General features: G+C 35.5%; 2 long non-coding RNA genes across 6 annotated transcripts in view; both read left to right on the top strand.

Annotated features, from left to right (window-relative positions):
• Positions 1–127: 127 nt before the first annotated feature.
• On the top strand, positions 128–2120 carry LOC137487817 (uncharacterized). Its single transcript, XR_011006561.2, has 3 exons — positions 128–201; positions 800–847; positions 1733–2120. It is a non-coding gene; the product is annotated as an uncharacterized lncRNA (long non-coding RNA).
• A 1500-nt stretch (positions 2121–3620) lies between these two features.
• The window catches only part of LOC110438027 (uncharacterized), a 40616-nt gene continuing 31221 nt past the window's right edge, over positions 3621–13015 (top strand). The window contains exons 1-7 of one of the 5 annotated variants that reach the window (XR_012391771.1): positions 3621–3821; positions 4485–4573; positions 4654–4756; positions 5030–5119; positions 9465–9639; positions 10421–10567; positions 10977–11040. This is a non-coding gene — a long non-coding RNA (uncharacterized lncRNA). Of the gene's footprint in view, positions 3822–4333; positions 4392–4484; positions 4574–4653; positions 4757–5029; positions 5120–9464; positions 9640–10420; positions 10568–10976; positions 11041–13015 lie in introns of all 5 variants that reach the window. The other 4 variants (XR_012391776.1, XR_012391770.1, XR_012391772.1 and 1 more) reach the window with 4 other exon arrangements.

The following is a 13015-nucleotide window of genomic DNA, read 5'->3' on the forward strand; positions in this document are numbered from 1 at the left end:
TTATTGTGTAGAATAAATGTTATAAAAGTGAGTTGACACAGACAATTTATTAGAGCAGCTGTCGATGTGGGCAGGTGTTCATAAAACGTGATTTTTATAGTTTTGCGTGACTCCTTTTTCATTGCCCGGGATTTAGCAGGCAGACGCAGCTTCTGCAATGGTCGACATTAACTGCTCCCAGCAGCGGATCTGATTAACACGGTAAGTTGCAAATTTAGCCGAATGATAATTGTAAAGTCATGCAAAACTGCTGTCTTTGCTAGGCAGGTGAGGTTTTAGCTTTGTAAATTGTACTGTAGCCTCAGGTATGTTAACAGTTAGACTGCTCTCACATGGAAAGCTAAGTTGGCTAACGCTAACCAACGCTAGTTTATGCTAATGATTAAAAGTGATATTATTGAGAAAAAATAGTGAAAGTAGTTTTAAAACACTTAGTAGGTATAACTAACGTTGCAGAACCGATTAACAAGGTCACTGGTGGGCGGTCGGGGTGTGGGGGTTCAGTTTGCTAGCGCTAACTTAGCTAAAGTTAGCTCACCTAAGTTATAGCAGCACATTAAGGATGGATATTAAATTCAGAAACGTATGCAACAGTTAAGTAGTGTGTGTTTAACGTAAGAGAAAGTATAACTTAAAGTTTGTGTTTTAGAGATTTAGTCCATAAGTTTTTTAATGCTGCATAGTGAATAAATTACAGATTTACAATTTATTTTAACTTAAATTACATTTACTACTGATGTTTACAGAACCATTTAAACTGTATGCACCTCATTCTAAAATGCATGTTCTTGGTCTTTAGATACCAAAGTGATTTTGTTACCTGTGGATCTTCAAACTTCACATCCAGGTAAGAAAAACATTAGATACAACTACAGCTATAATTATTTGCAGGCTAGTAAAACATTGGTAAAATTGCAAACAATAGTGGGCTCCATAGAATTAACTTACATTTGATATCTGAAGTGCAACAGTAATTTTTTACTGTTTTTTTTTACACAGATATTATGTGTGCAACAGTAAAAACAGTATAAAAATATCCTAATGCAGTTTCTTATTATCTGTCAGTCTTTCAATAAAGCTAACTGATAACACTGAATCACTGAACTGTCATTTGCCAGTGACATTAAATTTGAAGAAAAAGTCAATTAAATGTAGCTTTAGCAAAAATTTAATGTAAACCTTAATGTAATGTGTAAAATGGCAATGTATTTATTTATTTATTTAATAAAATTTGTATTATGACGTGCAAAGTTTGGTGCAAAATGAAGATGACATTTAAATTATAGAACTTGTATTCTATAATTTTCATATAGCCATTTTCAAACAGTTTTAATATCTAAATTAAATACACATTCTTATGCTTTATAAGTTGCCAAAATAAACAAAAAATGTAATACCTAAATTTTAACAATTCTTTGATTGACAGGAAAACACAATGACATGCACTGTTACACTGAGTAAAATCACAGTTTTCTTTAAAATTTGATAACTAAAAACACATGGAATAATGTAATTACACAACCTCTATAACCTTTTTTATTTTTTAAATAGAAGTTAGGTAATTTTAACTAAGGTAATTTTTAACTGATAAACTAAGGTGTTTCATCCATGCATCATTCTCACTGGACTTTTGTAACTTCACTTGTAGTTATTTCCTATTCAGTATTTAGCTATTTAATGTTGTTTGGTAGCAACCACCTGAACTCCTGTTTCTTTTTGTCTCTACCAATAGAGTTGTGAGGAATCAGAGGTGCATGCGGCTGCCCACGGGAAAAATTTGCCATCAGCCCAACACAGTTTGGATTATCATAGGACTGTCAGAGGTTTGCCAAACCTGTCAAATGCATGATGGCTCCTGTTTGGACTTACCGATGTCCTCGACTTCAAGTATCCATCAAAACTGTATACATTTGAGATATATTAGAGACTCTTTGTGGGACTGGACATTATGCATCCTAAATCTTCATCAAAATATGCAAATCTCCTCACTGAGTTGCCTTGGATGATTTCTCAATAGGATCTGGTATTATTAATGTTTTTATTTATGTATTGTGTATGTGTAGCCACATTAATGGCCTATTTTGTAGTCACTATTAAAAGGAACATCGATTGATATTGAATACATGTTATGGTCTTTAATCCATCTTCCCATTCTTATTTAATTGTTATTGACAGGAAAGTCTGTTTATCTGTTTTTACTAGTGTATATTGTGCTTACAATATAGAAACGAAGATTTATTTTCTGAGGTTACAGCCAGAAGTCAATTAAATTAGTTTTAAATGACATATGCATGGTTAATTTTATTTAGATCATTAAGTTCATAATACTTAATTAAAATGAGTACAGTCAACATATAGCAATGTATAAGTAAGTTAAGTTTAACAAAAAAAGTAAGTTTATCTGATTTGAGTAATTTTAGAAATATTAGTTGGCTCAACTTAATTTTATTGCATTTGTTTTAAGCAATGTTTTAGTGTTTAAAATACTTAAAAAAGGCTGGAAGTTGAATCAACCTAAAACGTCCGATGCAACCACTTGCCTCACTTTTTATAAGTTAGATCTAAGTAACATTTTTTACAGTGTAGGTCAATGAAGGATGCAGTAAAATTTGCTCTTAGGAACATTATACTTTTTAATTTGAAAGATTTGTTGAATATATTTATTATTACATTTTTTGTCAAATATACTAACTCCATTTTAGATCAGCTCTGGTTCTTTAATAACATTTTCATTAAACATTAAATGAGATTTTATAAGTTGAATTAGGGCTACAGAAATTGCTTTTTGCACAGCATTAAATTCTTTAAAAGGTAATGGAAAATTATTATTGGACATAAATTGTTCATAAGACAAGAAGTTGCCAGACTTATCAAAAAGTGAGAGAATACCAATTATATTTTTGTTAAATCACGTGGATAGAAAAATACATTTATTTCTAATTCTAATGTCAGAGTTGTTCCATAAGATGCATTTATGTGGTGAGAAATTGTGGGAACAACACAATTTCCAGGATCTATGCTCTTTGATACAATCCATAGATATATACATGTATACATTTATGGATACAATCAAAGTCCCTTTTACAAAGGCAGAGGACAGCAACTTCAAAATAGGGGTTAAAGGTCAAGTTTGAGCTTAAGGGTTTTTTCATGTAGATAAATGTCATTACTTAAACATTTTCCAATGTCCTGTCTTTTACTAATTTGTATGGGCAACAAAAAAATCTTTGAAGTCATTTTTCTCAATTCAACACTCGAAGTGTTGTGAGTAAAGGTCTTTTGCTTTTGTAAGGCAGAAAAGTGACAATGTCTATATCTGATCTTTTGAAGACAGCTATAATAATATAACCTTAGTATATTTATTAAAATTAACTAATAATAAACAACACTTGTACAGCATTTATAATCATACTTCAACTTTTAATAATGCGTTATTAATCCAAAATGTTAATTTTGTTAAAATTAATACACTATATTAATAATAACAACAACGATGAACAAAAGCCACATGTAATAATGATTTTTTGTGTCATCTTGATGTGATGTTTATTTTTCCTTTAAAAATATTAATAAACGCATTCGAGGCTGACTGTTGGAGATCTGCGCAAGTGCGCATGCGCAGCGGCGTCGTTTTTAACCAAACAAGAGGACAGGGAAGAACTTATGGGAGCAAGAGATAACGTAAACTCTTACTAAATCGACATTTATTTCTCAATTATGGCCGTGTAACGTAAAGTGTCACTAGTTAACAGTTTTGTAATTTTGTAAGTAATTTTAAAAATAAATGTTCTTTTGCACAAAACTCCCTGAAGCAGTTTGAGGTAACTTGAACATTAACTTAAAAATCTTGACATGATTCTGTATTTACAGTTTAACGTGTCGCCTAACACGACAAACAGCAAAATAATCACTTTTAATAGCTTTACTGAAACGACAGTACAGATTTTGATGCTTGAAAACGTGGTGAATTTCGCTTGTTCTCTGGCGCTTTTCACATTATGTTTATGTATCGTTAGTTACTGGACGTTATGCGACACAGATTAAGATATTAACTTAATTACATTATACAGAAGATAATTGCTTGGAGGTAATTTAATGTTGACCGCTGAACACAGTAAAGGTAATTTTGGCAGACTTTGTCAAATTAAAAACATTAACTCAGCTACCTGTTTCTTCATGTTAAATGCTATTATTAGCGCGTTACCTGTTTTCACCTTCATACTCTGGTTTCATTCACAAACACATCACAATCAGTAACGTTAGTTCTAACAAATCGTAAATTAACCAATAGTTTTAAAGCTCTTTCTCTTTTGTGGTGTTGCTTGTCATTTAGCCAGAGGTGTCAGTGATTCAGTAAATCACTCATGCTTTAAATTTTATGTGGAGAACTGGTAAGTTACTTAGTTGCTTTCTAACTTGTTTAGAGCTGAAATTTTGATATAAACAGTGGTGCTGTTCTCAGTATTTATGCATAATTTTTTTAGTACCATACCATTTATACAACCATTTATCCAAACCAAGTGATACAGGATCAAGCGATTGGCCATCACGAAAGTTTGCTTTATGGCGACTGGTGAGTCTCCTTATTTTAGTGTAATTTAGACAAAGTTAAATTAATTAAAACTTTTTATAAATCCAATATATATCTTTCAGGCCTCTCTGTTGTCCTGGATGTGATGAAATGCTGGGACTTCCTTTGTCTTTATTGAATTTTTTGTGAGCAGTATCCAGCCGTACGGGCAGCACTAAGAGTCAGGTAATCTACAGAGTTGAACTGGATTACTGATAGCTGAGTGAATACCTTTAGGACAGTGTTTTTCATTCCTGGTCCTGAGATTCACAGCTATGTACATTCTGCATGTCTTATTTTACAAACACGCTAAGTTTAGTTCATAGAGCTGATGAGTCTCTGTGTTTAGTAATAGAGAAATACAACTGTGCTTTGTGTCCTCATTACTCATCACTGAATTAAATCACTGAAGTTAAGTAAAAGTCAGTTGTATAGTACACTCACTGGCTGTTTTATTAGGTATACGCACACGGACCCTTACTAGTACCTGATTGGACCCCCTTTTGCCTTCCGGACTGCCTTAATCCTTTGTGGCATAGATTAAACAAGGTACTGGAAATATTCTTCAGAGATTTTGCTCCAAATTGACATGATAGCATCACGCAGTTGCCACAGATTTGTCAGCTACACATCCATGATGCAAATTTCCTGTTCCATCACATCCCAAAGGTGCACTATTGGATTGAGGTCTGGTAACTGTAGAGGCCATTTGAGTACAGTGAACTCATTGTCATGTTCAAGAAACCAGTCTGAGATGATTCTCGCTTTATGACATTGGTGCGTTATTCTTCCGGAAAAAGCCATCAGAAGATGGGTACACTGTAGTCATAAAGGGATAGACTTGGTCTGCAGCAATACTCAGGTAGACTGTGGTGTTGACTTGCACAGGATTAAACACAGTAGCTTTGTTTCCATCCAAAGTATGTGAATGAACTTTATGCACAAAACTGGATTATTGCATGAAAAACGTGCGAATAAAGCTGCGTTTCCATCTAATAAGTCAAAGCGAACAAAATCGTCACTTCTTGATTAACTGGCACCAAATATAAACAATAAAAACAAAATTTGCTTCAGTAGGAGAAGCAGCATCAATCTTTTCTTCATCTAATAAATTACTGTACCTCAGAAGGCAATCCTGACATGTAGTGAACACGCGGTGGCGTTTGAAGGTGTCAGATGCAGAGCACAGGCGCTCTTGATTCGGGAGGTCATTAATAATATAATAACACTAATACTGAAACGGTAAGGCGTTTAAGAATGACCAAAACATTTCAGATGTTTTATAATGTGCTCAGCCTGCTGGTTTATCCATTCACACACATTTTATTTATCAACACATGATCTCTTATCCTGGAGTTTGTGCGGTAAAAGTGTTTCCATCGTAGTTTTTGCGCATCTTTTCTTATTGAATAAAAAGTTTATCCTACTCAGTTATGCGCATAGGTTTTTTATGCGCATTTTCAAAATTTATGCACATCTTGGCGTTTCTATCAACCATTTTTTATGCGCATATGCAAAATGTGCATATAAATAGGTGGATGGAATCATAGCTAATGACAGAACCACTCAGTGAATGTTCTTATTTAACTGCATATCAGAGTGAGATCAGTCAGACATCTTGTGTTGTATCATATTTTTTCCAATTATGACTTATTATAATAGTAAAATTAGTAAAATAGCCTGTACATATTTTATTTATTTAATACATGGGAAATCTTTTATTTATTATTATATTTATACAGCAGTTCTGTCTGGTTCTTGAATCTGATTGGCCGTGCAATATTTTGCCAGTAACATCACAACAAAATGTACTTTTGAGGCTTTATTAGTAAAGAATGTAGTTGTTTAGATTGCAACTATGCAGTTTATTTGTAAGAATAGTGCCTATTTTAAATTATTCACAATTTCTGAGAGAACTCGTTGGCAGCCATCAGCCTGCCATAGTGTAGTAGACAAAGACGGTTGTCTATCCACAAGAGGGCACCAGGGCCACATAATAAGCCCTTGCTTAGATTAAAACTGTTGTGAGTTTTCTTGAGTGCAAAGCTGAAAACCGGAAGTGTTGCAGTTTTTAAGGTGGACTGGATAGAATCAATAAGAAGTTGTGAATTAGGCTGATTCAGCCTCGTTCTTCCTTATCGCAAACACAACAGCCGTCTGGTAGTGATTGCGCTGCTTTTTTCAAGGTTAATTATTGTGATATTGTAACAGTCATTTAATGTTTGATATGCCTTGTGTATAAATGTCCCCTATAAGAGGACTTCTTTTGTGGTAGTTTTACCTTTTTAAGATGTAAGCACGCAATTATGGGAGTTCAGTTCAGTTCTGGGGAGCTCTGAGAAGTGTGTGATGGTCGCTCTACTGCTGTATCATTCTTTTATTTTAATAATGTAACATTTTATTTTGCGACAGATGTTTGAGTGTGTTTTTCTTTTTCTTTTGCCTACTCATTGTCATTGACTGGCATGTGTGTAGTCGACAGCACTTGGGACAAACGCATAAAGGCCAGTAGGAATATCTGCTCCTGCTACTCGTGTGATATAGCTCATATATATAGATAAAAATGCGTCCAAACAGTGCTGTTTCCACAGAGCTTCGTCTGTTTCTGTATTTGGGTTTCCAAAGGACATGACACAAAGACAGAAGTGCTTACAGTTCAATATTAATTATGTTCCAGAGAATTATAAAATACATAGCAAGCATGATTTGACAAAACAGCTCCAGAATCTCTCCTAGTTAAGTGCTGGATTCGGTTAAAATCTCCTCAAAGCAGAAGCTGTGAACTTCAACCTGTAAGTGTTTTTATTTGTTAAAATTGATCATGACATGTACAGTGTCTAGCATTAACGGTAAGCTGTAGCAACGATGTAAACAATGGGAAATGCTGCTTTGCACCGCAGACAATTTAGCTACAATTTCATATTTATCAGCCAAACTGCTGTAAACACACACACACTTCACCAGCACGTTCGTGTCTATGTATGTGTGCGACTGCATTGATTGTCTTTAGGCAGCTTTTCACATCTCAGATAATGTAGTCGCAAAAGATATGTGGATGATTCATGTGACTTACACCTACATATTCTGGATACATGTGAAAGACGTTGTGTAACATGTTGAGTTAAAAAAAGACAGGGTAGCTCAAATAACTCGTGGTAGCAGCTAAGAAATAAATCAAGGCTCACACAGGTCGCATCCCACATCTTGTGCTTTATTCTTCTTTCACGATATATTACAGAAAATAACTTAATCCGAGCATCAGAGAAAAAGAAAAAAAACTCCAGTGCACATGCGCTTGTTGCAGAAAGTTCACACATTCACGCACACACAATGCCAAACGCTCTTAAAGGAGCCGCACCCCATTTTCACTTGTTACAGAGACTTGTCAGGTTTTATTTTAGTGAGCAGGGAGGAGGTTGATTGAGGTTTACACAGCAGAAAAGCGTGTGCTTGTACGGGCGTGATGTGGAGCCGATCCGCAAATCGCAGCACATTATGACGATGACCAATCAGAGTCACTTGAGGGCGGGCCTTTCAGAGGAACTAGGAAATATATCAGTCGTTTTCATGTTAGCTGAGTAGCTGTGTATAATCAAAGTGAGATATATGAAAAAATAACGCGATTTCCTTCAAGTGAAACATGAGCACACATTGCTTTGCATCTTATAAACACAACCAAGCCTTAAAATTACATTCTGGACCACCCCTTTAACAAATCAGTAAAAAAGTGGATATGACAACAAAGAAATATAATTTTTGTTTGTCATTTATAAAAACAGCTGTGCTGATTAATAGTCTGTTGTATAGTAACATTTTGAAGTTTGGTGTACCTGTTGGTTTGTGTCAGTGTCATTAATAAAATCAATGCAGACAGCTCACCTTTTGGTAAAAATCTACCTTTCAATGAGTTACTAATGAGATCTGAGGATTTTTTTCCACTCCGCAGAGCTAAATGTAATCTTAAGAGTTAATAATTATCTGGTTGTGCAGTATTTTCTTTACACTTTACCTTTTAAAGACAATATCTAAAAAGGGTAATGTTCTGTATTGTGATGTGGTAACAGTGGCAAGAGAGGCAAATAGCTTACAGTGTAGCTTAGCGTTGCCTTCTAATTAGCCAGTTTTGTCTGAAATGGTCTGCACAAATAACATAATCGTTTAAAATGAGATTTTGTTAAATTTATTTTAGTTTAAAAAAAACTTTGAAGAGGCATTTATAAACAATACCAAAATAAGTAAAAAATAAAGTGCCTTGTGTGTGTCAACGACAACAGCGTATTAATAGAAAAAAATCATGCAATTGTTATAAAATAAAAGCAAATACAGTATATAATTTGGCCAATGAGTTTTAGGAATTTTATTGATTTTAAAAACATTTTAATAGCATCCCGAAAAACATCTCTTTTGGCTTAAACGGGTAGACAAGGCAAGTTTATTTATACAGCACATTTCATACACAATGGTAATTCAAAGTTCTTTACATGAACAAGAATAAAAGAAACATGAAAATAAAAATAATACAATTAATTAAAATGGATTAAATTAATTAATATATGGTAATAATTAACAAAACTATGTTCAGGTTATTAAGAGTGATTTCTGGAGGATCATGTGACATTGAACAGGACTTATGCCATGATGTTAGAAGTACAGCTTTGAAGCAGAAAGCAATTATTTACTTATTATTTATTATTATTTATTTTCTGTTTTACTGTAATGATGTGGGCAGAAGAGAAGTCTACCAATAACATTAAAGACTAAACTTTTTTCCAGTTATGTACATAGATTAGCAACATTAACAATTGTATACATTCTTTTAGCTGCAAGAGACCCAGAATGCAAAATAGCACAATAGTACAAGAAAAGCAGTAATACAGTATATTTTATTTTTCAGTTTCCACTCTGGAGGAATCTGGAGTCTTTACCTCTGCACTATAGGAACGCTGAAGAAGATGAAATGCTGAAAAACTTTGTCCTACATCGATCCTCCATGAAAAGATAAAGAGTAAGGTGTCCTACAGAGATCATTGTCCTCTCTTCCTCAAAAGAGCCTATCTCCGGTTGGTTTGGTAAGATGTACACTTGTATTCTCTCTCAGGTGTCCAGCATCTCATACTGCCTCCTCAACTCTGTCTGAAAGAGTCTCCAGTAGTCATAAAGATCTCAAATACTCCCTTGAGATATCAGCATGCCCATCCTCTTGAACCAAAACTGCTGATGTATTATTGGGTACACCAAATACGGCTAGAATTATAAGTCCGTAAAGATTTTTCCTCACATATCTTTAGTCTAAATGTGTTTACTTATAGTAATTATAAGACTATTTAAGACTTCTGGTTTGAGGAGCTAAGATGTAAGTCGCGTTTTCAGTTTCTCCTGCAGCATGCATATCAATATTTCAGTCTTTAGCCTTTTTTGTTCCCTCCAACAAGCCTACAAGCGTTGTTTACTTAATGTCCATAAAAACTCACTTGTTTATATGTTGAAATATTAAGAACAAACCCAGTAAAGCTGCTAATCCATCATAGTCTCATCAGCAGCCTGTACTTTCTGATGGGCTCGCTTTGCCTCAGCCCTGATAGCCCAGAGGTGCATATGGAGCTCCCAGTCGACAACACAGCTCTTAAAGCTGAACTTTTATCTTCTCTATGCAATGATATTGCAGGGATTCTGTGCCCCGAGTTGCAAACTGTACTGGCTGACGATCTGTCAACAATTACATGTGAGCTGCAAGCTGTAAAAACTAATTTTTTCTAATACTGTGGCCACAGTACAGGGCGATGTGGCAATGTCACTATGATTAAAAAAAAAGACATGTCTGATTCTTCTTTTTCTGACCTGACCTCAAAGGTAGCTCACGTCTGTGCAGCATTTGGGGAAGTGCGTCCACAGCTGCTGGGGAATCTCTGAAGTCAAGTTGGATTTCTGTATCCAGCCTGACTGCACTTCTTGTTCAATGGCTTAAAGTGGCACTTTGTTTGCCCAGAGCAGTCAAAGGTAGACAATTTTCTATTTTTCAAAGTAGTAAGATCGAAGTCATGAGAGAGATGGTAGCCCATGTAATTAATTGTTTTTTGCATATGGTAACTTAGTAAAGTCTGCTGACTTTCGGGTCTCTTGACCAATCCAGACTGATCATATTGGTCATTGTTACATGTCCATGTATTTGATTTTTTATTTTTGCTATTTTGTTGCCCTCAACAGTTTTTGATTACTTTCTTTGAGTTGTTCTTTTATTTGTGATCAGCCTTAGTTTTATTTTGATTCCTTCCATACTTTGTTATAAATTTCTTATTTTAATAAATAACCCTGGACTGATCCCTTTTGGTTTACCCTTATTTGTGTTATGACTGTGGCTGTAACATAATTGAGGACTATTCCTAAATTGTTTGATTATGTTTTTCAGCTGTTTAGTGTGGAAAGAAGTGGCCACACCGTTTATTTCGTGATTTATCTGGATTTGCTTTTGTGTGAGTGACTTCTTGCATCCTAAGCAAGTATTTGCCCTATTTATACTAGTTGTTGGGTAGGTTGTGGACCTGCAACTTTTTTGCCTTTCTTGTTTTTGTAGTTATTACGCTTCAGAGCCACTTGCTGCTGATCTAGTAACTGAGTCTGTGTATGGTGTTCATGATTTTAGCATTTAAAGTCGTCTCGAGCCCCTAACATCACTATCAACAACGTTTTCACTATTGTAGGGGATCAACCTACATTAAAAGATCGATCAGGGATTTCTTAGCTCATTTCAATGAATCGGATTCAATCAGATCAAAAGATTCACACTTTATCTACCATTTGTCCAGCAAATAGAAGACATTGTATCTTACCGATCTCGTTTATATTATTTCCTTTTTCAACAATAATAACATAACACAGTATTGGGTTAACTTTTAGCAAGGAAACAAAATCTACAGCTCGAGGATATGACTTAGAAGTGCATAAACACGAACACAGTTCTTACAAAATGAGAACAAAGATTTATTGAGCTACACTTTGATACATGAAACTAACTACGTAATAAGCAAACAACAAACAAACGCACACACACACATTCACACATACACACAAAGGCAGTTCAGAGGATGCAAAATAAGTTGACAGCTGCCACAAATGAATTCTAGTACTTCTTACTAGATCTTAAAAATCAGACCTGAGAAACCACAAGAGCAGGGTTTTGGCTTATCTTTAACTGCTTAAGATCAATCTGCACCAGATCAGCAAGAGACAGCGTTTGTTTGTTACTTGTGCATTTGCGGAAGTCGAGTTTCCCTTGCCGGGCTGGCCTCAGGGAAGCACAGTGCTCCTGATTGCGCGGTGACTCGCTTCGGTGACGTCTTTGGGATTCCTTTGCTTGTGAGTGGCTGTCGTCCTAGGTTATCTAGTTGACGGACTGCTGAGAGTCGATTTGCAGAAGTTCGTGTGGTTTCGGCATTCCGGAAACTTAAGAGGTTTGCATTGAAAGTTTGTGATGACCCAATCGCATGGCGGCGCAGTGTCTGGACAGGCGAGAGGAAGCAAAGAGCAACAGCGAGCGTGAGCCAGCTAATGCAAAAAGTAATGTTTTCATGTTGCAGGATGCTTTTAAGTGACCTGGTTTGGTCCATCTTCCAATAAACAGTTGCCATGAAGGGCGGGGCCATGCCCTGTACCATCGAAGTAAGGGTCAATCATTAACAGACTGCATGTTGATTTCAGGCGAAGCAGAGGCGCAGTGGGTAGTGCTGTTGCTTAATTGTTGATTAATTGGGTAGGCAGAATTGTTCGTAGTGTATGAGTGTTTGTGGATGTTTCCCAGTGATGGGTTGCGGCTGGAAGGGCATCCGCTGTGTAAAAACGTGCTGGATAAGTTGTTGGTTCATTCCGCTGTGGCGACCCCAGATTAATAAAGGAACTAAGCCGAAAAGAAAATGAATGAATAAATGAATGAACGAATGTTGATTTCACGTGGTAAAATCTCTTGTAAGCTTGTAACTATCTTACTTCAAATGTTACAAGACAAATACTGTTTGTACTTCTAGTTTTTCATGTACACCGCTCTTACAGCTGAATAGGTGCTGAGACCAAAATGATTTCAAACAAGACTCAATGCAACAGTGCAGCGCAGGACAGGATTTGATTGTGACTTCAGGTTCTTTCCATTATCCGCGGCCTGCAAAACTGCAGCAAAATGGATATAATATACATGGATGAAAGCAAATGAAATTATATTTATCTACGCACGGCACGGAAGAAACAAGGATGCATTAGGGTCCTTTCAGACTGGAGGTGGATGGAGGACTCGCCACCTGCACGAGTTTTCCATGTTTTTGTTCAGTAAAGCGAATCGTAGCTTCAGGTCTAATCATCACTAAAGTGATCATCAACAGTGTCACATTTGTATTTGCTGACATCTAACACAATGTTGCTCTTGGCATATGTGTTTATTGTTTTTCTAATAAGAGTTTC

The sequence above is a fragment of the Danio rerio genome, chromosome 2 (genome assembly GCF_049306965.1).
Source record: "Danio rerio strain Tuebingen ecotype United States chromosome 2, GRCz12tu, whole genome shotgun sequence".
Taxonomy (NCBI): Eukaryota; Metazoa; Chordata; class Actinopteri; order Cypriniformes; family Danionidae; genus Danio; species Danio rerio.